This window comes from Eschrichtius robustus, chromosome 16, assembly GCF_028021215.1.
Source record: "Eschrichtius robustus isolate mEscRob2 chromosome 16, mEscRob2.pri, whole genome shotgun sequence".
Taxonomy (NCBI): domain Eukaryota; kingdom Metazoa; phylum Chordata; class Mammalia; order Artiodactyla; family Eschrichtiidae; genus Eschrichtius; species Eschrichtius robustus.
The window spans coordinates 66,030,832-66,055,917 of NC_090839.1; positions in this window are offsets into that span (position 1 = coordinate 66,030,832).

Sequence of the window (25,086 nt, forward strand, 5' to 3'; positions counted from 1 at the left end):
ACTTGGCTTAATACAGAAGTTCTCAAAATGTGGTCCCCAGACCCGTATCATCATCATTATCGTCACCTGAGAAACTTCAAGATATGCAAATTCTGACTTCGCTCCAGAGCTACTGAATCTGAAACTCTGGCAGTGGGTCCCTGCAGTCTGAGTCTTAACAAGCCCTCCTGGTGATTCTAATGCAAGCTCAAGTCTGAGAAACAGACTTGGAACTGGCTTGGTAGAAATCTGGTGCTGCCTCTATAAGTTGTCTGAACTTGGGCAAGCCATTTAACCTCTCTGAGGTTTAATTCCTTGATCTGTTAAAATAAAGATAATGAGTACCCCTCAAGACTGTTAAGGATATGAAAAACAAGGAAAGACTGAGAGACTGTCACAGACCAGAGGAGACTGGGGAACATGATGACCACGTGTAATGTGGCTAGAATCCCGGAATAGAAAGAACACTGCTAGAGGCTGAATATTTGTGTTCCCCCAAAATTCATATATTGAAATCCTAACCTCTCATATGATGGTATTAGGAGATGATGCCTTGGGGGAGATGGTCAGGACATGAACGTGGAGCCCACATGAATGGGATTAGTGCCCTTATATGAGACTCCAGAGAGCTCCTTTGTCCCTTCTAACATGTGAGGACACAGCAAGAGGATGGCCAGGTATGAACCAGGACACGGGTTCTCACCAGACACCGAATCTGGGGCACCTTGAACTCGGACTTCCCAACTTCCAGAACTGTGAGAAATAAATTTCTGCTGTTTAAACCACCCAGCCTATGGGATTTTTTGTTATAGCAGCCAGAGTGGACTAAGACAAGGACATTAATGGAAAAACTGATGAAATTCAAATCAAGCCTGGAACATGGTTAATAGTAACCTAACAATGTCCGTTGCTTAGTTCTGACATGCCCCTGGTGATGTAAGAGATTGACGATGGGGAAAACTGGGTGAGGAGGATACTTGAAATCTCTGCACTATCTTTGCAACTCTTCTGTAAATCTAGTCTAAAATGAAAAGTTTATTTATGGGACTTCCCTAGTAGTCCAGGGGTTAAGACCCTGCGCTTCCACTGCAGGGGGCACAGGTTCGATCCCTGGTTGGGGAACTAAGATCCCACATGCTGCGTGGCACAGCCAAGAAAATAGTAATAAATTTAAAAATAAAGTTTATTTTAAAATTAGAGATAATGTTACCTAACTTGCACAGATACTGTGATGATTAAAGATAATACCATAAGGAAACTGCTGGGCACATAACAAATTCCCGATAAAGAATAGCTGTGATTGCAGTGACTTCACCTTGGGCTGTAGATATCTTTTCTCTCCCCAGCAGTGCCTTTCAACAAACATCAGTGTTGGAAAGAGCAGGCACAAGAGCTTTTCATTTCACCCTGAGATCCCTTCTCCCTTTTCCCCCTCCTGCCAAACCCCCTCCCAAGAAGAGAGTAGCAGACGCCTTCCCACGCTGCTATGGCAACTTTCTAGTAGCTTGGACCAAGATTTATTGTCAACAGCCCAGTAAGTAACAGCTGTTTGCATTCCTTTCCCTCCATTGCCTCTTGAATGTCAAGTCTCTTAGCTGAGAGAGCATCCTTCATTTGGCTACGTTTGTTTTAAGAATTATTTTTTTGCACAGAATTATCTCCTCAGCCACCCGTCCTCCATTTCCAGTCTTCTTAGGTCAGAGACAAATACGAAAGGAATGACAGATGATTTCCAAATATTACATAGTTCAAGTCAACTAATTTACCGCACATTTGTTTGCCCATAATTGCTATTCTGGGAGACCCCTTGTATTTCCCTTTCCTACTGCCCTGTGGCCTCGTTTTGTAAATATGTAGTAATCAGAATTGAATTTGTCTCATTTCACGTCCTTTTTGGAGCCCAGCTGGAGGAGATGCCACCCCCGCATCATTCTAAAGCCACTTTCTTTCCTTTCAGAAGCGTGTTTTGAAGATCCCAACACCGTTCCTCATTTGTAATCTTTCCCAGGTGGACTAGCTGAATAAGTTCAACACCCACGTGGTGCACATTTGTCACTGAAAGGTGACAGCAAAAGCACCATCACAGAGAAAAAACAGCAGCAGGAGAAAGGGAGAGAAAGAAAACCCGAGGGCATTTCCTTCCCCATCAGAATCAGAACAATGAGGCACCTTGAAGAATCCATGGCTGGGCTTGTTGCAGAGACAAAGTAGACAATAACCTCCTGATTTATTTTTCCTCCTGCAGGTTTGTTTTGTTTTGTTTTGAATACATCTGTTCTGACTATGCCAGCATAAAGCAAAAATTTATACCCAAAGTAAACACTGATTTATCGCTGAGCCACATTAACTATGATCTCCTGTATATCTCTTTCCAGACTTATTTCCCTCGCGGCTCCTGCCCCCGCCCACTGGAATCTCTTTAAAGGGACTGAAAAAACGCCGAAGCACAGCCAACAATGTCACCGTGGAGTGGCCCAGCGCCTGTGTGTTGATGTGTCTACCTATCCAGCGTGAAGTTTCCAGCAAAGTTCAGTGAAGAGCAACATCTCTCAACTAAGGGTTTAGGCTCAGAGGTTGGTGATGTTGGCATTTCCATCTATGATGAAAAAGCACAGGATTTACAGGGCGAAATGTTCTGCTCTCAGACCTTCCTGCCACCTTCCTGCCAGAAGCTCAGCTCCCTGCTGTTGGGACCACATCGTGCCTGTTTTCCCAACAACCGGCACAGAGTTAGGCATTGACTGGCATCTGTAAAAGCAGCCCACGCGTATACTGGGAGCCAGATCCTAGCCATCGCTCCAAGTGCTCTTCATGGGGTAACTCATCAAACCCTCCTGCTACCCCTAAGAGACAGAGACCACTGTTATTCTCATTTTACAGAGGAGGAAACTGAAGCCCAGGGAGGTGAAGTACGTCCCCAGAAACACACAGATGGGGATGACGGAGACAGGATTCAAAGTCGGGCAGTCTGCACGCATCCTGCCTGTACGGAGCTTTGAGTTTGGGAGTCTCAAGCTGTGGTATAACGTGAGATGAGGACAAGGAGGGCAAATTCCCCAGCAGGCTAGAAAGAAAACAAATCAATTTCTACACAAAGCAAGCATCAGACAAGGAAGCGAAATGCTGGCTCAAAAAGAACCTTTTCTAAAAAAAATTTTTTTTTCTTTTGTTTCATCAATAGAACAAGAGGGACATTAAAGCTATACCAAAAGCCCAGACTGTATACAGTGATTACAGGAACCAGATTTTTTTTTTCTTTAGATTCCAATTAATAGATTTCAACTATGGACAATTCCACAAATGTCATGACAGAAGGGAGCAATATTCTGCATCTTCCTAAACCTATCTACATTTGCACGTGTCATTTTCTCTACCAGCAATGCCTTTCTTCCCTTCCCACTTAACAAGCTTGCTCTCACCCTAAAGACCCAACTTTGATATAGCCTCCTTTATGAAGTTTTCCCCAACTCAGTTCTCTGCGATTCCAAAAGACTCTGATTTTACCTTCTCTGTTGTACTCATTACGCTCCATAGTGCAGGGATTGCCAACTCAAATGCTGCAGGACCAAGCATGAGTAAACAAAGGGGATGAGGCATAAGACAGTAGGGAATAGTGGGGAGTGGGGTACTGGAGAGAAATTGCCCTACTAAAAGGAGGAGCTTCCACTCAGCTCCAACCAACCACTGCCACATGTGACTACCAGTCCTGTATTGCCAAATATTCTGAATTTTTTTAAGAGAAACCAGTTGTGATGGTTAATTTGATATGTCAACTTGACCAGGCTAAGGGACACCCAGGTAGTTGGTAAGACATTATTTGGGGGGTGTCTGCGAGTGTGTTTCTGAAAGAGACTAGCATCTAAATCAGTAGACTGAGTAAAGAAGATAGCCCTCACCACGTGGGTGAGCATCAGCCAATCCACGGAGTTCCCAAGTAGAACAAAAAGGTGGAGGAAGGATGAATTTGTCCTTTCTGTTTGAGCTGGAACATCCATCTCTCCTGCCTTCAGACATTGGTACTCCTGGTTCTGGAGCCTTCAGACTCAGATTAGACTTACGCCATTGGCTCCCCTGGTTCCCAGCCTCCATAATTGCATGAGCCAATCACTCATAAATCTCTTTTTATATATCTATATGTATGCTAATGGTTCTTTTTCTCTGGATAACCCTGATAAATATATGTATGTGGTGAAAATCCCTCAATATTTAAATATTGGCATTTAATATTTTAATGTTTTAAATACTGTGTAGGCCATCAATAAGCTCTGCCTACTGGTTAGTGCTTATGTGCGTGCCTCTAAAACTAAATAGTAAGCCCTTTTGTGGTTCAACAGCAGTTGAGAACATGGACCCACACTGAAATCATGACACTGCCACTTGCCAAGCTGAGTGACCTCAGTATATTACTTAACCTCTCTGTGCCTCAGTGTTCTCATCCTTGACAGATTTAGAGGAATAATAACGCCTATCCCTATGATTGCTGTGAGAAGTCCATTAGCTAATGAATATATGAATATGAATAAAGTACTTAGAATACTGCTTTGCACAGGGTAAGTGCTCAAGAAGCATTAGTCACCATCATCATCATCATCATCAACATCATCATCACCATCATCATCATCATCACCATCATCACCATTATTCTCATCTTTATATCCTCAGTACCTGGCACTATGCCTGGCATATAACTGTTGTGCATTAGAAGTGTATCAAGCTGAGCAATATTAATATTCTTCTGATGGGCTAAAATTAAAATATCAAGATACTCAGTCAGTTAGGAAACTTCGAATCTGATATATGTCTTCCGACAAGATCTTCTGGGCAAATTGGCTCTGTGGTCAGGTGTCTTTCTAGATAATTGAGTAGGAACACATTTATTAAACCAAGTTATCTCCAGAACTTGGACCTGTTACAACTCACTCAACAAACCTGTAGGTGATAATGATAGAGTACTAACTAGCAATGTGCTTGTCTAAAATACTCACCTTCTCAGACTCCCTTGCAACTAGAGATGGCTGTGTGGTATCATTTTAGGCAATGGATATAGATGGATGGCCCTGGGGAGCGTGCCCCTTCCCAAGCAAAGATTCTCAAGAGAAAGTACTTTCTCCCTTTACACTTTATCCTCCCTTCTTTCTGCCTGGAATATAGAAATAGTACCTGGAAGTGCAGCAGCCTTTTTGAGGTCATGAGAACAAAAGTCACACACACAAGTTTGCAGAGCAGGAAGATAGAAGGAGCCTGGTTCTTGGATGACTTCCTTGAGCAGCTGTACAGTTAATTCTGCTATAACGCTTGTTTTGTATTTGTTCCAATGTGACTGATATCATAGGGAACAATCTGAGCATAGTGCAAATGTCACTTTTGCTTGTATGTAATTTCATCCATGATAATCACCAGATAAGTGCAGAATACTGCACCTAGCTGAACGGAGCTGTGTACCTGTCCAATACCCATTTCCACAAGCAAGCTTCAGCCCTTTTTCAAGGCAAGTGCCATATTTATAATATTATTTATGTATTTCTTAGCCATTAACATGTTACTATTGTAACTTATTTTACTGAGTTTCTGTCTTATGTTAATATGTTCCTGATGATGTTTTTGAATGTTGTGCCGCAATCTCATCTTTCCCCTAAGCTTGTGGTTTCTATTGTGCAATTTTGTATAATGCAGTGATTTTTAGTGCTTATGTCCTATTATAGTAGATCTGTATGTACTCTCTTTGGACTGCTTATGTCTGGGCTTTTTGTAACAGGAAAAACAGTTACAGTGTTTAAGCCACTATTTGCTACATGCAGCCAAACACATTCCCAATTGGTACACTTATTTATAAAATCTAGAATTAGAGCTTCTGAAGTTTGTCAAGGGTGCCAAAGGATCTTATTCAGGGTTTAATTGGAATACCAAATTGCTCAGGCCAAAAGGTCAGGGTCTCTTCTGATAAATGTCCCTCTCTCCACCACCCCCCATGACTAACCCTGATCACAAATGAATGGAAGACTACCATGTTATACTGAGAAGGAAAAAGAAATCTTGGGAGAGGACTTTGGACACTATCATAATTTGGAACTTATAAAATCTTTGTGAAAGCCTCTCTCTCTGCGTAATGCTTGGGCCAGGACATTTCATGAGCGCCATGTGGTGAGATGTTGGAATTCTTCCTAATGCAAGGGGTTCTCCTTGGGTGATTCAGGGAGTGTAAGGCTTTTCCCACTTCTGACACCACTCTGCCACTTTAATGGTTCCCTGCCCTCACTGCCACAAATGCTAGTGACCTAAGAAATGCATCAAGGAGTCTTCTAATATGGGTTTTCATCTGAGGTTCAACTTTTCAGTAATACATTGAAAAAGCTGCCTGTGATGGGAGTCACAGTGTGGGCCCTGAGCCCACTACTCTCACCCCATGTCCTGAGAGCTGGGTTAAGATCCTAAACTCTCCTGATGTGAGGCATCTGTCTCATTTTCCCAAGTCAGATATGCCTCCCAGGCACCAATAGTTATAAGGAAATTTATCCTTATTGCTCTTGTTCCTGTTTCTCATTGATGGGGGAATAAAACATATAGACATTTGGAGTTTTGCAAGAATGATCACATCAGAATTTTAAAAGTTTTAGACAAGTCTTCACAAGCAATGCGCACCACCTAACTGAGTGAGCTTTCCAGCCCAACTCTGAGCTCAAGACGTGGCCCAAAATGAGCAGGTTCTATAAATAGACCAATCACTTTATTCTCTCAACTCAGTGGTCTTTGTCTTAATTTACAGTGCAATAGCTACAATGGAGGTCTGGTCATAGGAGCCATGACAATTATGAAGTCAAAGTTTTCCATATCCTTCCCACCAGTCTGTCCTGCCAGCATCTGCCTTCTCATTTTCAGCTCCCCTGCTTTCCCCACCTGCCAGTTAAACAAGGCAGGGATGAAATAATGACCATGATTTGTCCCACATGCTGCTCCATTTGAAGGGGGTCATTTCACAAGAGGCAGAAATTGTCCCTGATGGTCAGGAAAGCCTGTCCAACAGTGCAAGCCTCAGTGGTTTGAGAGAGGTGGGAAGGCAGGAAGGCATGCTGAGAGCTGACAAAGCTGTTGGTCTCAAGAGTCCTTGAGCAAATAAACCCTGATTAAAGTTTCTCTGAAAGGGATGAGGGAGGACAGCCAGCAGCCTCCTTCCTGAAGTGGCTCCAAGCAAGTGTGCTATTAGAAATGAGAGGTGAGGAGTTGATGATTTTCCTTTTGAGGGATGGAGTGGGGAAGTGAAACCGCTTGACATGGTCTCCCACCTCCCACATGAAGTCGCTGGTTTGATATGCACAGCTTCCTTGGGAGCAGAGTGACAGAAGCCTGATCTTCAGGAAGAGCTGTGCAGAGCTTGGAGCCAACCCCACCACTGATGTGCACTGCCCTGAATCCCACTATTAGGATTTTGTTCATGGGAGCTAGCGTCAGGAAGTGGGGAATATGCCCCCACAAATTTAACTCATCTGTGAACAATTTTACATAATAGCCATTTTATAAAGCCTGACTATTGATTTAATTTTTAAAAATCATAAAATAACAGTTTGGGGAGGATGATGATAAAAAGTTATAAAAGACCCAAATTCTCCTCTACGATAGCGGAAAATCAATGACTAATGTTTCAAATTGATAAATCAAAAATAGAATAGTAATCATATGCATATTATTTAGAAATATGGAAGTAAGAAAGACAGTTATACAAACACAGAAGCTCTGCTTTAAAATCTTTTCTTTTTCCTTTTGAAGTTTGGGTTTAGATTTATTCTACAACATGAAATATTCATAGCCACATAAAACTAATAGCAATAGTTTTGTTTGTTTCATCGTTTTATATTATCTGTTTCATTTTATTTATTTTTTATTTATTTATTTTACAGTAGGTCCTTGTTGGTTATCTATTTTATTTTATTTATTTATTTTTTAAATTAAACATACTTTTTTTTAAACAACTTTATTAGAGTATAATTGCTTTACAGTGGTGTTGAGCTGCAGATGAAGCCACAGCCCCAGCTGACATCTTGATCGCAGCCTTACAGAAGACCCAGCTATGCTGTGTCCAGACTCCTCAGCCAGAGAAACTGTAAGATAGTAAATGTGAATTGTTTTAAGCTCCTTAGTTCATGGTATTATTGCCATGCAGTGAAAGATAACTAATACATTAAATATTAATGTACTAAGTATTAATACATTAAGTATTAAGTGGTAATACATTAAGTATTCATGTATAAGTAGTAACTTACATTAAGTAGCAGAAAGAGTATAGAAGTAATGGTCTAGATAAGAAGGAAGAGAAATGTGACTTGTAGTTGATTCCTAATAAATCCAGAGGAGCGATTCGTCACACATAAAACCACAAAATGTTTCATTTCCCCATTTTCCAAGGACACTTTGCCTCCTTTCTGCTTCCCCCCAAATAAGCACTGCTTTTGACTGTCAAAGAGAAGTTTCATGAAAATGAGACATCCCACTGGAAAGGATGGATGATCCCAGGGTAGGAGACCAAAGAAGAAATCTTATTTAGTGGCTTCTAACCAAGGTGCTTATGAAGCCAATATTTCAGGGCCTAATTTATAATAAAACACCCAGCTGGGACTTGATAAAGTGCATCGCTGGAGAAAGAAAAGAGAGGGAAAGAGTCCCAGCCCTGCAGCTTCTGCATAACCATGTGTAGAGCCATAAGTGCAGAGATTAATGGCTCCTCACAGCCATAAATACATATTTTTCTCTTTGATGAGTCCTAGGGGACAGAAATCTGGTTATAATTGGATGTGGTGCAATATTGCTTTTCATTTACAATTACAGTACTGAGAAAATTAAAAGGAATAGCATAAAGCTTGAGTGTAGTGGTGATTGAAAAGGATGCTCATCAAGGTGCCAGATTTGCAGCTCTTCCCACCCCACCCTCCCTTTCCTTTGAGCAGCACCTGCTCTGCCCGGACGCGGGCGCCTTGGGACCAGGCACTGGGAAATTGAAACTACCTCCCTTCCTTTGGCAGACGTTCAAGACAGGGCACGTTTCATCAGCTTCTGCTTTGTGTTTTGCCCATCTCAAACAGATTATGACATAATTATCCAAGCTCAGGCATCAAGAGGAAAATGAAACTCTAATTTCTCCTTCCTTAGCTCTGCCATCTTCAGTTGTCCGCAGTGGAGTAAAACGGTCATTCGCCCAGACCTTTTTTTTTTTTTTTTGGCCTCGCCTCGTGGCTTGTGGGATCTTATTTTCCCAACCAGGGATTGAACCCGCATCCCCTGCAGGGGAAAACGCGGAGTTTTAACCACTGGACCGCCAGGGAAGTCCCTTCCCCAGATCTTTGTGTTTGTTTCCATGACATCCTCTCTGAATGCATTTACCCATGAGAGAGGTTGCTAGAGGAAACAGTATATGTAAAATACTTTGCACTTAATGTCCAGCGCATTATAGGTGCTTAATAAATGGAGTGCTTCCTTCACTCCTTCATTTTGCCTTCAGATCACTCCCCTCCTTCTAACCCTGGCCTCACTCACATTCTCGCTGAGATGCTTTGGAATTGATCCCTGCCTCTAACCTAGCCATTATCAAAGCCCGAAGTGCGGTCCCCAGACCAGCCACAGCAGCCTCACCTGAGAACATGTTAGAAATTCAAAATCGCAGGCCCCAGCTCAGAGCGACTGCATCTGAAACTCTGAAGGTGAAGACTAGCCATCTGAGTTTTAACAAGCCCCCCGGGGGATTCTGAGGGGGGCTCCAGTGTGATAACCACTATTCTAACCCCTTTCAATGTCTGATGGATCACCCATGTCAATTTCCATCACCACAAACCCTGAATTCACTGGAATTATTTTTTGAAAAAAACGGAAGACCAGTTGCCAGAGTTTAGAAATCTGTTTGAGAAATTTCTCTTGCTACATATGGGTTGTGAGAGGATTTCACTTGAATACTAGATATAACTTATTGATGAATTACTCTAGCTCAACTCTGGATCTTTTGTGTTTGTATATACCTACTCTCAGAGGGGTGCTGGTAAATGTTTAACAACTGGCTCTCTGTGGAGAGGATGCCCCGGTGTGTAGCATTTGCCAGTTTCTGTGGTGTAAACACTACCATCAAGACATCAACAGATGCAGAGTTGGGAAAAGGCAAATACGTTGGTTCTCACAAGCTGGCACCAGCAGGTTGCAGCACCCCATGGCCTGCTTTCCAACTGGAACCAACATTTCTCAGGGTAGAGCATATGTCTTCAGCATCTTTGTCATTGCCCCCAAGGGCCCTGTTTGGGGAGGAGGGAATGTTTATGCCTCAAGCCTTAAGAGAGTAGGACACTTGACTCTCTCTGCAACAATTCTGTCCCCTCTGTTCATGCCAACCCTATGGGAGGAGGACTTGCTGATTGGATGGTGACAGCTTGAGACAGTCTGCAGGCACATTTTACAAGTCAGCGAGATCCTGTGATAAAGGTAGGAACCAGCCAGACCCCTCCTCTTTCTCCTCTGTGCCCATGCATGATGGGCCCCTTCCCACTTCCTACATCTCTTTCCATGTCGTGAGACAAGAAGTCAAAACAGCACCTGGCTCCTTCTCCAGTGGCTGTTGGGGTCTGTGGACCCAGAGTGGCTCACACAGCAGACACTATGAATTCTAGGGAGGATGGTCCAGGAAGCCCTCTCGAACTTTCTCACCCAGACACACATACAAGGGAAGTCCAGTCCTGAGGACAGAGGAAAGAAGGCATCGGGCACAGTGTTTACCATTGATGCAACCTGCATTTCACATCTCTCTTGACTATCATCCTTGTATGGCGGGACAACCTTATTCACAAACCCTGAAGCCCTAACCCCTAGTTCATTGCTCTGAAAACAGCAGGTACTTAGTTCTTTATGGTATAAGAAGAGCCTGGGTTTGGTGTCAGGCAATCCTGAATTCAAATCCCACTCTTCCACTTATGGGCCAATGGCTCCTGAACAACCACTCAAGCTCTCTGGGCCTCAGTTTCCTTGTCTATAAAATGCTAATAGTAAGAGCTACCTCTCAGAAGGATTCAAACCAAAGGGGATGATGTACATAGGCAGCTTGATTGGTGCCTGGTACATAGTAGGTGCTCAATAAATGAGACATGAGTCTTGTTTCATGGTGACTTGAGTCAAAAGGTTCAAGTTCAGCCTGTGTCTTAAGTTCAGCCCTTTAAGAGCTCCTCAGCCCCTAGAGACCCTGGATGTCTCCCCTGCCAACTCCTCCTCAGGACAGCCAACCCTGCAGGAGAAGTTGGGCCCCAAGATGATCAGGACAGTACCATGTGGTAGCTGCCATACAGATCTCTGCACCCCAAGCTAGGCCCACTCAGGCCAAGTTTTCCTCTACACAAAGTAATTTGTAGTCAGGGGGCCATACTCTCTCCCACCTAGCAGACCTCCTTCAGGGAACTGGAGCCAAATTCTCTTCCTCTCTGTCTAAGGGCCATGCAAATCAAACGATGTGGCTGAGCTTTTGTTTCAGTGCACTTGACATTTAAAGATATCCTTATGTAAGGATGGGTGGGCCCAGGAGCATAGAAGGAAGCAAACGGGTGATGTGGTTGATGCCTCAGCCTTAGTTCTGGCAGCCCAGCTAAGGATAGATTCTGGTCCTTCTCACTTAATGTGCATGCAAATCCCCTGGGGACTGTGTTAAAATGCAAATTCTGATACAGTATGTCAAGGGCAGGGCCTGAGATTCTGCATTTCTATCAAGCTTCCAAGTGAGTCCAGGGCTGCAGGTCCGTGGGCCACACTTTTAATAGTAAAATATTGGACAGTAGTGAGACTGCAGGCTGGGAGGCTGAGGAAATACTGGCCTGCAGGGTAGAAAGCTCCAATCTAAGAATTTTAAAAACAAATGAGGTTTTCTAACATCTCATTGCAAGAGAAGCATTGAATCCAGTCATAAATTATAGTTATTGTGATTTTGAATTTAATTGAGAATTTTCTTTTATGTTATAATCGTGCTTAGAAGGAAATGCAAAATCAATATATCATGCTCTTGTGTTTTATTGGCTAGGGTTTAAACACATTTGTTCATTTGACTACTCACTGATTGCATTTTTAAATATAATCTATCTCAATGATATTTTTCTCTACTGCACACAAAATATTTTAAGGCCATAAAATTTTGTGATAAATAGTAACTCCTCTTAGAAGCCAATGCATCAGCAATTTATTTGAAAAATTTCTTGAAATTGACTCTTCAAAGATGCTATAATGGGGTTGTGTCTATGTGACATCCAAAAACATCTGAAGCAAAACTGTTTTGTCTATATTGAGCCAAGTCTTGGGATATTTACATACATTTGAAGACATAGAGGAAAAAGAATCCTGGCAAATAACTGATTTTCACCTCACACCCTGCTCACAACAAGGAAAAAAGGAGCTCAGACCAAATAATGCTTAATTAATTAAAGTAAAAGCTCATATCTGACTTACAAGCATTACTGGACAGCCCTATTAACCCATAGCCCGTAGTTTCCCACACCAGCCAGAAAACCTTCCAATTTCAGAGAGAATGGAATGAAAACATAACTAAATCATGTCTTTAAAGGAATGCTAGGACAAAGCAGGAATTAAAACATCCAAAGATAAATAGGAAGCCAGCAAAAGCCACAAAGCATCCAAACATCCTGATGAAATTATGGTTCACTTCAATCTAATTAGTGGTAGCCACCAATGGAATCCAGACCAGAGCTAGAAATAGAGGCAAAAATACTGCAAGGCAGATTTTACATCAGAGGTGGTGATCCTGTCGAGTTTAAAGTAGCGTTTGGTAAATTCTGTTGTGATGAGCCCCAAATTTTAAAAGTGGAACTGATTATTTCAAGGATCAGGACTCCACTGGGGGGACCCCCATATGTATCTGGCAATTATTACCATAATAATGCTGCAGAACAAATCCCACCCCCCAAAAAATTTCAGTGGCTTACAAAAATATGTATTTATTTTCATGTTCATGGGTCTTCAGATTGGGTGTGGTTTGGCTGATCTAGGCTGCAACTGGCTGGATGCCTCCAGGTTATAGGTTCCGTTCAGGTTTGTTACAGGGGCCCAAACTAAAGAGACAGTGGTTTCATGGTCACCAGGACACAAGAGGACAAGTCTAACTACATAAGCACACTGCAAGCCTCTGCTCACTTCCCAAACTCTAAAATCCCATTGACCAAAGCAAATGACACTGCTGAACCCAAAGTTAAGAAATGGGATCACGGAGTGAAGAACTGGGACCAATGATGTAACCTAGCACACTAGATACACCAGTGTTTTTCAATCTTGTATTCATTGTCACCCCCAGGCAGCCATTTAGAATTTCTTTTTCTTTTTTTTTTTTTTTTTAAAATATTTATTTATTTATTTATTTTTGGCTGTGTTGGGTCTTCGTTTCTGTGCGAGGGCTTTTCTTTCTAGTTGCGGCAAGCGGGGGCCACTCTTCATCGCGGTGCGCGGGCCTCTCACTATCGCGGCCTCTCTTGTTGCGGAGCACAGGCTCCAGACGCGCAGGCTCAGTAGTTGTGGCACACGGGCTTAGTTGCTCCGTGGCATGTGGGATCTTCCCAGACCAGGGGTCGAACCCGTGTCTCCTGCATTGGCAGGCAGATTCTCAACCACTGCGCCACCAAGGAAGCCCCAGAATTTCTTTTTCTGATCTCCCCTTCTGCCATGAAATGTTATGAGCACATAACATATATATATATATATATATATATATATATATATATATATATATATATATATATATATATATATGGGTGTTATGAGCACCCATATAACATATATCAGTTTGTGTACTATATCTGTGCCTCATATGTAGAAAGTAAGATTTGTTTACACACCCCACTCAAGAATCAGGTTGCGCCCCCCTGGAGGCAAGAGCAGCCATGAGATGCACTTTATGAGAAGTAGAAGCAAGGTCCACTCATCCCTCTCCACCTGCTGTTGCAGTTTGAGTACATCTCCTCTGCTTTATGAGAAGAAACCTGGCCACAGGTTGGATACATACAATGATTTCTCCCATTACATTTTTACTCCCAGTCAGTTGGTTGTATATCTCTACTCAAAGTGCCCCCGTGGCCTGCTTCTCACTTTGGCATGCACCAGTTTTATTCAAACGAATCACCCTATTTTACGCACGAAAACCTCTCAAATGCAGTGTAAACTTCTCAGATGCAGTGTGACTGTTATTACCAATTCATCCAAGTTCGTATGGCCTCTCTAACAACAGACAGATCCTACAGCTGCCACCAAGATCCCGGCTGCGACTGGAAATGTCATCTCCTATTAGGGTAATGACAGATTGCAGCTATCTTCAGAGCATACTACAAATGCCTATTATTGATATTACCAGCTTAATGTTAGAGTCTAATTCCCCTTAATAAAAGCACTGCAGTTTTTCACATTAATTACAACAGTGATTAATGTTCCTACAAGCACATAACACTCCTAAATAGCAAAAGATGGTTCTGCATCAGTTAGGAATTGCATTCAGCAGCTAGCGACAAATCCCTAAAAGATAACAGTGGCTTAAACAAATTTGGGGTTTATTTTTCTCACACATAGAAGAAATTCAGAGGTAGACAGACTAAGGCTAGAAGTAGATGTACCTTATGAAAGTAAGCTCCTGCTTTCTTTTTACACTGTTGTCTTTAGCATATGGCTTCCATCCTCAGTGTTGTGGAAAAATGGTCAAAAAATGGCTGCTAGAGCTCCGGGTATCACATCCATGTACCAGGCAGAAAAAAAGGAGGAAAAGTAGAAGGGCAATGGGTGTGCTTTTCAACTGATTCAACTGAGTTAAGTATTTTTAGGCGCTATTGATGTTATTTTTGTGTACTATCTAAAATCATCTCACGTATCTTGGGAGGAATGTGTTGCCTACTTTGCCCACAAGTACTTGGGTGCATAATGGTCACTCTCAAGTCTGTCTGCTTTGAAATACTCCTCTTTCCCTTATTGCAGTGTCCTTCATTCTCCCCAAGGCCACCAACACAAAGTGTGCAGATACAGTATTGTCGTCATTCTTTATTGATGACCTGGGTCAGTTGCAGAAGGAAACTTTAATATAGGAAGGAAATGTTTAAAGTTCTCACTGCCAGAGCTTTCCTTTGAGTTGCAAAAGGAAGCCATCTAAAGACATGAACCCTTCACAAGTAGCAAAATCCTTCAGGTGTTATACTCCCTGCTTCTGATCTGGCTTGCCCAAACTCAGGTCTGCAATTCTCCCCCAAAACTTCTCCAAATCTCTGTTCAAATCTTTATCACCTTTCTAGAAAAGGAAGGAGAAGGACAGCCACTATCTTCTTCCAATTTTCGCTTCCTCTCTTCTCTACGGAAAGAACCTCAATTTTATTTCAGGGGCCAATGCAACCAGCAGGAGGAAGATTTCCAGGCCTCTCTTACCACCAGAGTTAGTGAATATTATACAAGAATAACTTGTTGGGTGGAGTTTCCAGGAAGGCTTCTTAAAGAAGGCTGATTCATCTAGGAGTTGTACCTTTTTCTCTCCTCCCTTGCTTCCTACCTCCTGCCTGGAAAAGCTGATGTAATTGCAGGAGTTCCAGCAGCTATTCTGAACCATGAGTCACTTTGACTATGAAAGCTGACATTTTAGTAGAGAAAAAAAATGTAAGGAGCATGGGTCCTTGATGACCATGAAGCCACACGACCAGTTCTAAACTCCTACCTCTGCACTTCTTCTATGTACAAGAAAAATAAACACCTACCTTATTTAAGCCACTGTTATTTTGGTTTTCTTTTACATGCAACTGCTGAACCTTATCTTAACTGATAAAGCAATCCTTAGCTTAAAGATTTTATTATGAATATAAATGAATTCACTATCTCAGTGGTTCTCAAACTTTGGCATGCATCAGAATCACCAGGGGGTTTGTTAAAACACAGAGTGCTGGGGCCCTACCCCAGCGCTCCTGATTTGGTTATTCTGGGGTAAAGCCTGAGTATCTGCATTCCTAACAAGTCCCAGGTAGAGCTGATGCTGATGCTTTGGCTACCAGATTTTGAGAACTACTACAGTGGTTCATTCCTAATTTATGTGGATAATTTTCTTCTTCGAGACTGTGAAGAAAACAAGCCACTGGGGACTGAGTCATTCTTGTTTTTCCCTTTCTGCCTTTTTGGGCCAAGAATTCTTTCCCCAGACATAGCAAACTGTACCTTTTGCCTGATTTTTTTTTCTTTTTTGTCAGCCTGCCCATCCATGTCTACCATTATCAGAATCCTTGCCAACTTGCTAACATGGACTTTGGGTCCTGGCAGAGATCCATGTAATTAATGTAAATCCACCATTTGTGAGCACTTTATCTCGTGCATTTTCTATTTTCCCTTGATCTTTAATGCCAGAGGTTTCACAGACAATAGCTCAAAATCGTGTTGCAAAAAAAAAGGGGGGTGGGGGGTTGTGTTTACAGCTTTTGGTTTTGCTGTTTTATTTTGCACTTGAAGAGAGACATATTTTTTACTCTAACATACTGTTTTGATTCATTATCTCTACAGCAGGTCAGGTCACCCCATCGCCCAACATGAATTTTTTCTTCAGGGTTCTTTCCAATCGACCCATACATTTTCCTCTTCTAGAGGATTCAAAGCAATGATAATATATCACTGAACAATTTGTTTACCACCCAGCACCCATTCTCCTGTATTTTGGTGATAACATCCTGGTTTCCACTTAAAAACTACCTCCCCTCACTCTTAGCCTTCCCCTCACTGTAGAACATGTGACCCAAGTCATGACCTATCAGAGCCCATATTTTTCTTGTCATGGACTGAATTGTGTTCCCCGCCCCCCCTGCAAAAAAAATTCATATGTTGGAGTCCTAATCCCTAGGACCTCAGAATGTGACTAGATTTGGAGATGGGGGTCTTTAAAGAGACAATTAGTTTAAAATGAGTTCATAAGGGTTGGCCCTAATCCAAAGTGACTGGTATCCTTATAAAAAGAAGAAAGTTGGACACAGACACATACAAAGGGAAGACCATCTGAGGACACAGGGAGAAGACAACCCTCCACACGCCAAGGAAAGAAGCCTCAGAAGAAACCAACCCTGCTGACATCTTGTTCTTAGACTTCTAATCCCCAGAATTTGAGAGAAGAAATTTCTGTAGTTTAATCTACCCAGTCTGTGTCTTTGTATGGCAGACCAAGCAAACTAGTACACTCCTAGACCTGGGGTTGGCAAACTTTTTCTGTAAAGGGCTGGACAAAAGATATTTCAGACTTTGTGGACCATATGGTCTCTGTTGCAACTACTCAGTTCTGCCGTTGAAGCATCAAAGCAGCCATAGGCAACACTCTAAATGAATAGATGCGGTTGTGTTCCAATAAAACTTTATTAACTTGGACTGTGATTTATTTCCTCCTGCTCTAGATGATTGGTTCAGGAGTAAGCATGTGACTGAGACCTGGCCAATCAGCATGGTTCCATTCCTCTAGCCAGAATGTTTCAGTGACCAATTAGGGTGACTCTTGGAATTTGCTCCAAGCTCATGGGAAAAAGACATTCTCTTTCCACTGGACTATAATTATGAGAATGTGAGGCTGCAACAGTTGTTTTCAGAATAAAACCCTTCGCATGGATCCAAGGCATCCTGAACTTCAAGCACATACCTGCCATTTTTCAACTGTTTTTACCAGAGGCCAGAATTCAGTATGTACATACAAATGCCTAAAAAACAAATGAGTAGTAATCAACAATTTAATTTTTTAATATCCAAATTAATGGTCTTGGCTGCTTGCGTGGATCTAGTTAACTAGCAAACTGTCAATTGCACTGTTTGAAAACAACCTGAAGTAACATACCATGCTGTTTTTATCTTAAACCTTATGTAACAGGAGCTTTAAAAGAATAACAAGACCCTGAGGGAAATGCAAAAGAGAAGTCATTTATTCAGGTTCTCTGAAAGTGCCCACAAACAAAGCAGCTTTACAAAACATCTGGTCAATAATAAAGGAAATTCAGGGCTGGCTGAATTTTTTCCTCTAAGTTATGATATTTTAATTTAGATCATTAACAGGAGAATTCAACATAGTTTCCCAGTGTGGGTCAGATGGAAGAAAGTATTGGAGTTTTAAAAAATAAAAAATTGAAAGTCAGGAATTATTTTCTTTTCAGACTGATATTTATTTCTATGCAGTAATTATTAACAAAATCAGATGTGAGCTTGCTTGGGTCAAATAGGTCTTGGTGCTGTGCTGGTGTTGGGTAGAGCAGACCAAGTTACACTGCAGTAAGAGGAAATACCAACATCTCAGGGGTTTTACACAAGTTTATTTCTTGCTCCTGCAAAGCTCTCTGTGTCTAGGCAGCTTTCCAGGGAAGCCACCCTCCATGTGGTAGCTGCTTCCATCTGTGGCACTTCCACTTCAACAGACATTTCACTACAGAGGGAGAAAGAGGATGGAGAATCACACAGTGGCTCTTAAATACTTTCACCTAGGAGTGACAGATGATATTTATGCTTCCAGCCCATTGGTCAGAATTAGTCACATGTTTATCAACCAGAGGAGGCTGGGAAATGTAGTCTTTTAGTTGCCCAGGAAGAGAAGGAGGATGGGAAACAGTGACTACCACAATGGAATAACTTTGGTGCGTGGAGGGAAGGCGATAGATTTCTTGAAAACCAATGAGGGGCTTCCCTGGTGGCGCAGTGGTTGGGGATCTGCCTGCCGATGCAGGGAACACGGGTTCGAGCCCTGGTCTGGGAGGATCCCACGTGCCGCGGAGCAGCTGGGCCCGTGAGCCACAATTACTGAGTCTGCGCGTCTGGAGCTTGTGCTCTGCAACAAGAGAGGCCGCGATAGTGAGGGGCCCACGCACCGCGATGAGGAGTGGCCCCTGCTTGCCGTAACTGGAGAGGGCCCTCGCACAGAGATGAAGACCCAACACAGCCATAAATAAATAAATAAATAAATGGATCATCACGTTTTAAAAAAAAACCAGTGAGGAGGAAGCAGAGAGGAATAGAGGATGCAGACAAGTGGAGAGGAGACTATATGCAGTTGCTACTCAGTTCAGTTGTTCCTCAAAATGCACCTGTGCACCAGCCTGTCCATGACACTGTGCACTGGCCTGTGTGGCATAAGGGAAAAAATAAGGAACATGTCACAGTAAAGCTAAATTGACAGTATGGTCCGTCATTATTGCTAGGTTGACAATAATGAATGGCTTTACATTTTTTGGTTTTAAAATGTCTTTTCTTTTATGAAATGATGGTGATCAGAGCTAGTAAGTGCTTATTTAATGTCGTAAGCTGGCAAAATTAAAAATTGGCACCTGCCCATAACTTTCCCCATTTTTAAAAGTTACTGTGTCAGTCTGTGCAATGAGATTCTGGGAGCCACTGATCTAGTTAATGGTTTTGCCTAGAACTTGCTTTAGCTCTTTTTGAGCACCCACTCTGTGCTGTTTAGCATATTTCCTCATTCATCCCTCACAACAACAAAGAGGAAGGTTTCATTATCCCAAATTTACAGATAAGGCCACAGCGACTGAGAAGAAACTGCTCCTGGTTATAATTTCTCAGTTGTCCCACTTTTCAACCCTATAACAAATTCTTTTTCTCATATTACTCTTTGTAGTTCTGCCTTTCTGACTGAATTCTTGCTGATGCCCACTGCGATCTTTATCCCAGGGTCTGCTTCTGGGGAATCTGACTGAAGGCAAAGTGCTTAATAAATGATGGCTACATGACCTTCCAAGGTCACATGGTTAATTAAGGCAATGCTGGACCTCAGTCCAGATCTACATGACTGAAGTCCATGTTCTGTCCCCAGAGCACACTACCACTTTAGACACTGAGCTACCCCAAAGCAGCAAATTAAGAGGAACTTCTAGGTCACATTCACCTAGATCATATTGGCAGAAATTCCTCCAGATATATAAGAATGATATTTCATATTTAAGCCCATTAATCAAGCACGCCCTGCCTGCACACTCTAACCAGGAGTTGCCATTGCAGACTCACGCATCACGGTGCCTGAGAGCAGAATCCGACTAACTCTCAGCACGGGTGCTCTTGTCGAATACTGATAGCTGTCTGAAGTCAAAATAAAGTATCTCTGGCTCTTCTTACACCAGCAGGTGTCTCTCACTCCTGGTGCCTGAAATGTATGTGCCTTCTAAGACTGTTTCTAAGTGTTAGAAACAAACAACATTTGGAAAGCTGCATACATCATATAAAGTTGTTCCGCTTTTACAAGGGATTTGCTAAGTCTGATGTGTGAGCGTAGATATTTGTATATTCATAAATTTCTGGTACTGATGCACTTAAAATTCACTGTTCCTGAGAAAGGCAGGAAAAGGCAGGACAACTATGAAAAAGCATGGCTTTTTTTGAGAGTTCTCCAAGAAACAAATTTGTAAATATCCAAATTTCTTTGTCATTAAAACCCACAAGTGTTATGAATTAGATTAAAATATCAAACTTTCTGTAGGGTATTGGGAAGCCTCAAAGAAAACTTTATTTTTCTAACTTAATAAAACATTACTACCAAAATGAGGTAATTTTTATACCAAATATTTTCCATCTATATAAATTTCTAATAATCCCTCTTATGTCTATACTTTCTTCTCAGTAGATGAGAATAAGTTCTAGAGATCATAAGTTATTTTAAAACTACTTTTATTCTGGGACTTCAAAAAACACACGGAATATACTTCCTTTTGAGTTCTCTGTAACTTGGGACCCATAATCCGTTGCCATAAAATATCACAGGTCTTATTATTCATAAGCAATATTTTGGTGGAATAGTTAAATGATGCAAAGATTTGCTTCCTCAAAATTATGATTCACATTTGAGGCCTATAAAAAGGCACTGAAACGTATGGAAAGATAATATTACCCTAAAGGCTCAGAGAAAAAGCATAACTTAAAAGTGATTTTCTAAAAGAAATGGAAAGAATTTTTTAAAATACTTGTTGGTAAATAGCAAGTAAGTTTACATTTATCCTTAGCTGATAGGTAGATAGATAGATAGGTAGAGAGATAGATAGATAGATAAGGAATCAAAAATCCTCTATAAAACAAAAGTAGGGAGCCTCAAAAGAAAAAAGCCATATGAAATTTTAAAAAAAGAACTCAAGGAAATCTAAACTCTAGTAAAAGAATTAAAATCCACACTGAAGATAACTTAAAGCATAAAGGACACTAGAAAACTGTGCTATAGAGAACAAATTTGGAAAACGCTCAAGAATATAGAAGAAGAAAAAAACGCAGTGAAAATCCATATTTTTGAAAGATAGAAGTACAAAAGCAATAACCATAAAACAAAATATCAGATATAAGACCAAACATGTTTATTGTGACAGTAAATATAAATGGGTTAAATTTCCCTGTCAAATGGTTAGGAATTTCAAATAAGGTTTTAAAAACTAAAACTCTATTTTGCTTAAAAAAAAACCCTCTATTTTGCTTAAAAAAAAAAAAAAAATATATATATATATATATATATGTATGTATATATCGGAAAGGAAGAGTAAAGTAACTGAGGAAGACCTATCAGGAAAATGCAAACAAAAATGAAGCATGGATGAGAGATAGAGTAGGTGAGAATTCAGCATGTAAGCATACATGCATGGACAGATTGTGCTGGGGGCATCCTGTACCGGCCCACAGAGCTGAGTGGACACACCTCTTCATACCTCTACCTTTGGAGATCTGGTTTGCCAGCAAACCACTGTATACACTTCTTTCCTTCAGTCTACTCCTTAACATTTCCCAGTTTTAAGAATACAGTTTCTCCTTTTAGATCTTGGTTATGATCATTAAAGAACTTTCATTTATTGTGATGGTTAATATTTATGTGTCAACTTCACTTAGCCGTGGGTACCCAGACATTTGGTCAAACATTATTCTGGGTGTTTCTGTGAGGTTGTTTTTGGACAAAATTAACATTTTAATCAATAGAGTAAAAAGATTGCCCTCCATAATGTAGGTGAGCCTAATCCAATCAACTGAAGGCTTGACTAGAAAACAAAGAACAACCTTCCCCCTAGTAAGAGGGAATTCTCCAGCAGACTGCCTCTGGACTTCATTTGGACCATCAATTCTTCCAGATCTCCAGATTGCTTGCTTTCAGACTGGAACTGCACCATTTGTTTTCCTGGATCTTCAGCCTGCTGGCCCACACTGCAGATTTGAACCTGCCCAGACTCCATAATCAGGTGAGCCAATTCATTATAATAAATAAATATATATATACACACACACATCCTATTGGTTCTGTTTCTCTGAAGAGCTCTGATTAATACACTTATACATTACGTGCTTCACTTTAAAGATTTTTAAAAAATATTTGTGTTGTAATATGGGCAATAATTATTTAGATTTAATGTAAGCATTAGTAATTTAATTATTTGCCACCAATTGTTTTATACCGTGAATTCCACATATTTGGTTTCTTTAATTTGATTCATTTTTTGGTTGTCTGAAATATGATGGCAGGTAATTATTTTCAGGAAGTGTGTGTTAAGGGTATACATCTTGAGCGTGTCTGAGAATGTCTTTCTGTTGCATTCTCACATGAACAGCAGAGGAGGCAGATATCACGATCTTAATGCAATATCTCATCCTCTCCAAGTTCTGTGCAAGTTGCTCCATTGTCTTTGATCATTGGTTTGCAGATAAGAAAAATCTTAACCTTATCTTTTTTCCTTAATAAGTAGTGTTCTTCATATTCTTTTTCTTCTCCTTAAAATGCAAACATTTCACTAGATTAGCCTATTTCATTGATTAAAGATGATTTTTTTTGCATTTTTATACCCTCTGGAGTCAAGATACACCTTACAGTTTCTGTCTACCATATGGCAGTAGTGTCATCATTCTGCAAACCCTTCTATCGACACCTCTGAAAAATATCAAGCATGAAACCCTCTTAGACTCAATACTGTATGGGCTATACTCTTTGTTAGTCTATTTTCATTAGTCTATTTTTGCCCATGCTTAGTAAACCATAAATTTAATACCTAAATCTTTATTCAGCTAAAAATCAAACTATCTTCTATTATTTATTTAAAATATTCCTTCTCTATTTACTGTTTGTTCCTTCTGAAATTCTTCTCCTTCTTCTCCCTCTGTCCTACATTTCCTTTATCTTTTCTTAAGTCAATGTCCATGTCTTTATCTTCTTCTTCTGAGTTTTGGGAGAAATTTTAGAGCATGTCTCTCCCTTCACTGATTGCATTTCCTGCAATAGACAACCTATAAATACATGATTGTGTCATCACAGATTTTAATTTATCCATTGTGTATGTTTTCTCCATACAATCTTTCCTAATCTCCACCTCTTTCCTCTTTAAGATCACCCGCAAATATAATGTTTACAAATGCAATGCTCCAAAGAATTGTGTTAAAACATAATTTAGAAAAATTCTAAACATTGAGTATTCTCCCATTTCTTGCAGCACCTCTAGCTCACCAGGCAATTTTTGTTCTGATGGTTGAGTTTGATCCCCCTCTTTTGAAATCTGATATCCTTTCATATACCAGCTGGTTTTTCTTAGGTGCTTGCACATCTGTGGTGATGAGCAGCAATGTCAAAGCCATTGTGTCTGGTGTCAGTGGTGTGTCTGCCCGGCTCAGAGTTTGAGTAAAACATGGTTCACCTCCTTCACAGTCAACTTTAGGCAGCCTTTCCCCCACTCTTTCCTTCTCCTCATCCTGTAAGCGAAATTCCTCCCAGAGAATGGAACTGGCCAGTGTGGCTTTATTAAAGAGAAAGCCAGTTCATCTGGCCCTCTCCACCCTGTCCCTAACGTCAGTCCCTCTTCCTCCTGGTAACCAGGGTTTTCCCCTCTCGCCTCCAACAAGCCACTTCTCCAGGGTCCAGTCAACAGATCTGACTTGAGTCATCACATGTATTTCTTTTTGAAGAATTTGTTACATGACTGCACAGCCATTCTCTAAACCCTCATCAGTCATTATTCCTACCAAGGCAAAGTACACCCCAGAGGGACATTTTGTATTTCCTAAAATGATGTGAGATAATTAAGATGCTATTAACTAGTCTTGAATCATTTTGGAGTCTTTTAAATTCTTTACCTAATGAGATTAGGGACTCACACTAATATTATGGGAAGGTAATTTATTTCCTTCATCAAAATAAACAAGCAATTGCTCACATCCCAAAAGATGGTAAACACTATCTATATTTGTGGAGTTATATTTGGGAATAGGATATGAAAAGATGAGAAAGCCTGCATAACTTATTGTTGATTTCATCAAGGTGGAAATCTGTATTTATGCAAGTCAATTAGAACAAAAGTAATAAAGCACACTAATTGTTATATGCGCACAGATCAAGAATAAGTTTTTGCAGCTATATTCACACATGCTGTATGTGCTACATATTGACAAAGCTCAAACTCATTGATCTACAGTATATATTATATAGATATTATATATTGATCTATATAGATATATATAATTATATATAATATATATAATATATTATATAATATAATATATTAATATAATGTATAATATAATATATATATATTATATTATATATAATATATATATATTATACATAATCTATATTACATATAGATCAATACAATATATATACATACATACACATATAATCTAAAATGCATCTATATTTAAACTGAATTGAATCCATAAGTCTATTTTTCAGTTCCTTCCCTTGGATTTAATGCTTACTCAAAATAAATTCACCCAAAAAGTTAATATTCAATTTCCATTTATTTGCAATCTTCTTTCTTGGAACCATAGTAATTTTTCTGGAGGAAGAAACAAGGAAACGTTTCATCTAAATACAATTTCTTTATTTAATTTTAATAATATATTTTAATATGCAACTGGTGTTAGGAATAAAATGTGTGGTGAATAAAATGATTGGGGGAGAAATGTGTATTTTCTCAGAGTGCTAACAATTTGATATGAAATATAGCTCTTTGAAGCTTCAGCTCACACTAACAAAACTACCTCCATACTGTCTTTTGACATCTATGGTTACCAAGTTGCTCTGTTCTTGCAGGTATACATTTCATTCAAAAATATCTTTTCCCTAATATTTACTGAGCTCTGTCTATGCAGCAGATTAACTCAGTTAATCCT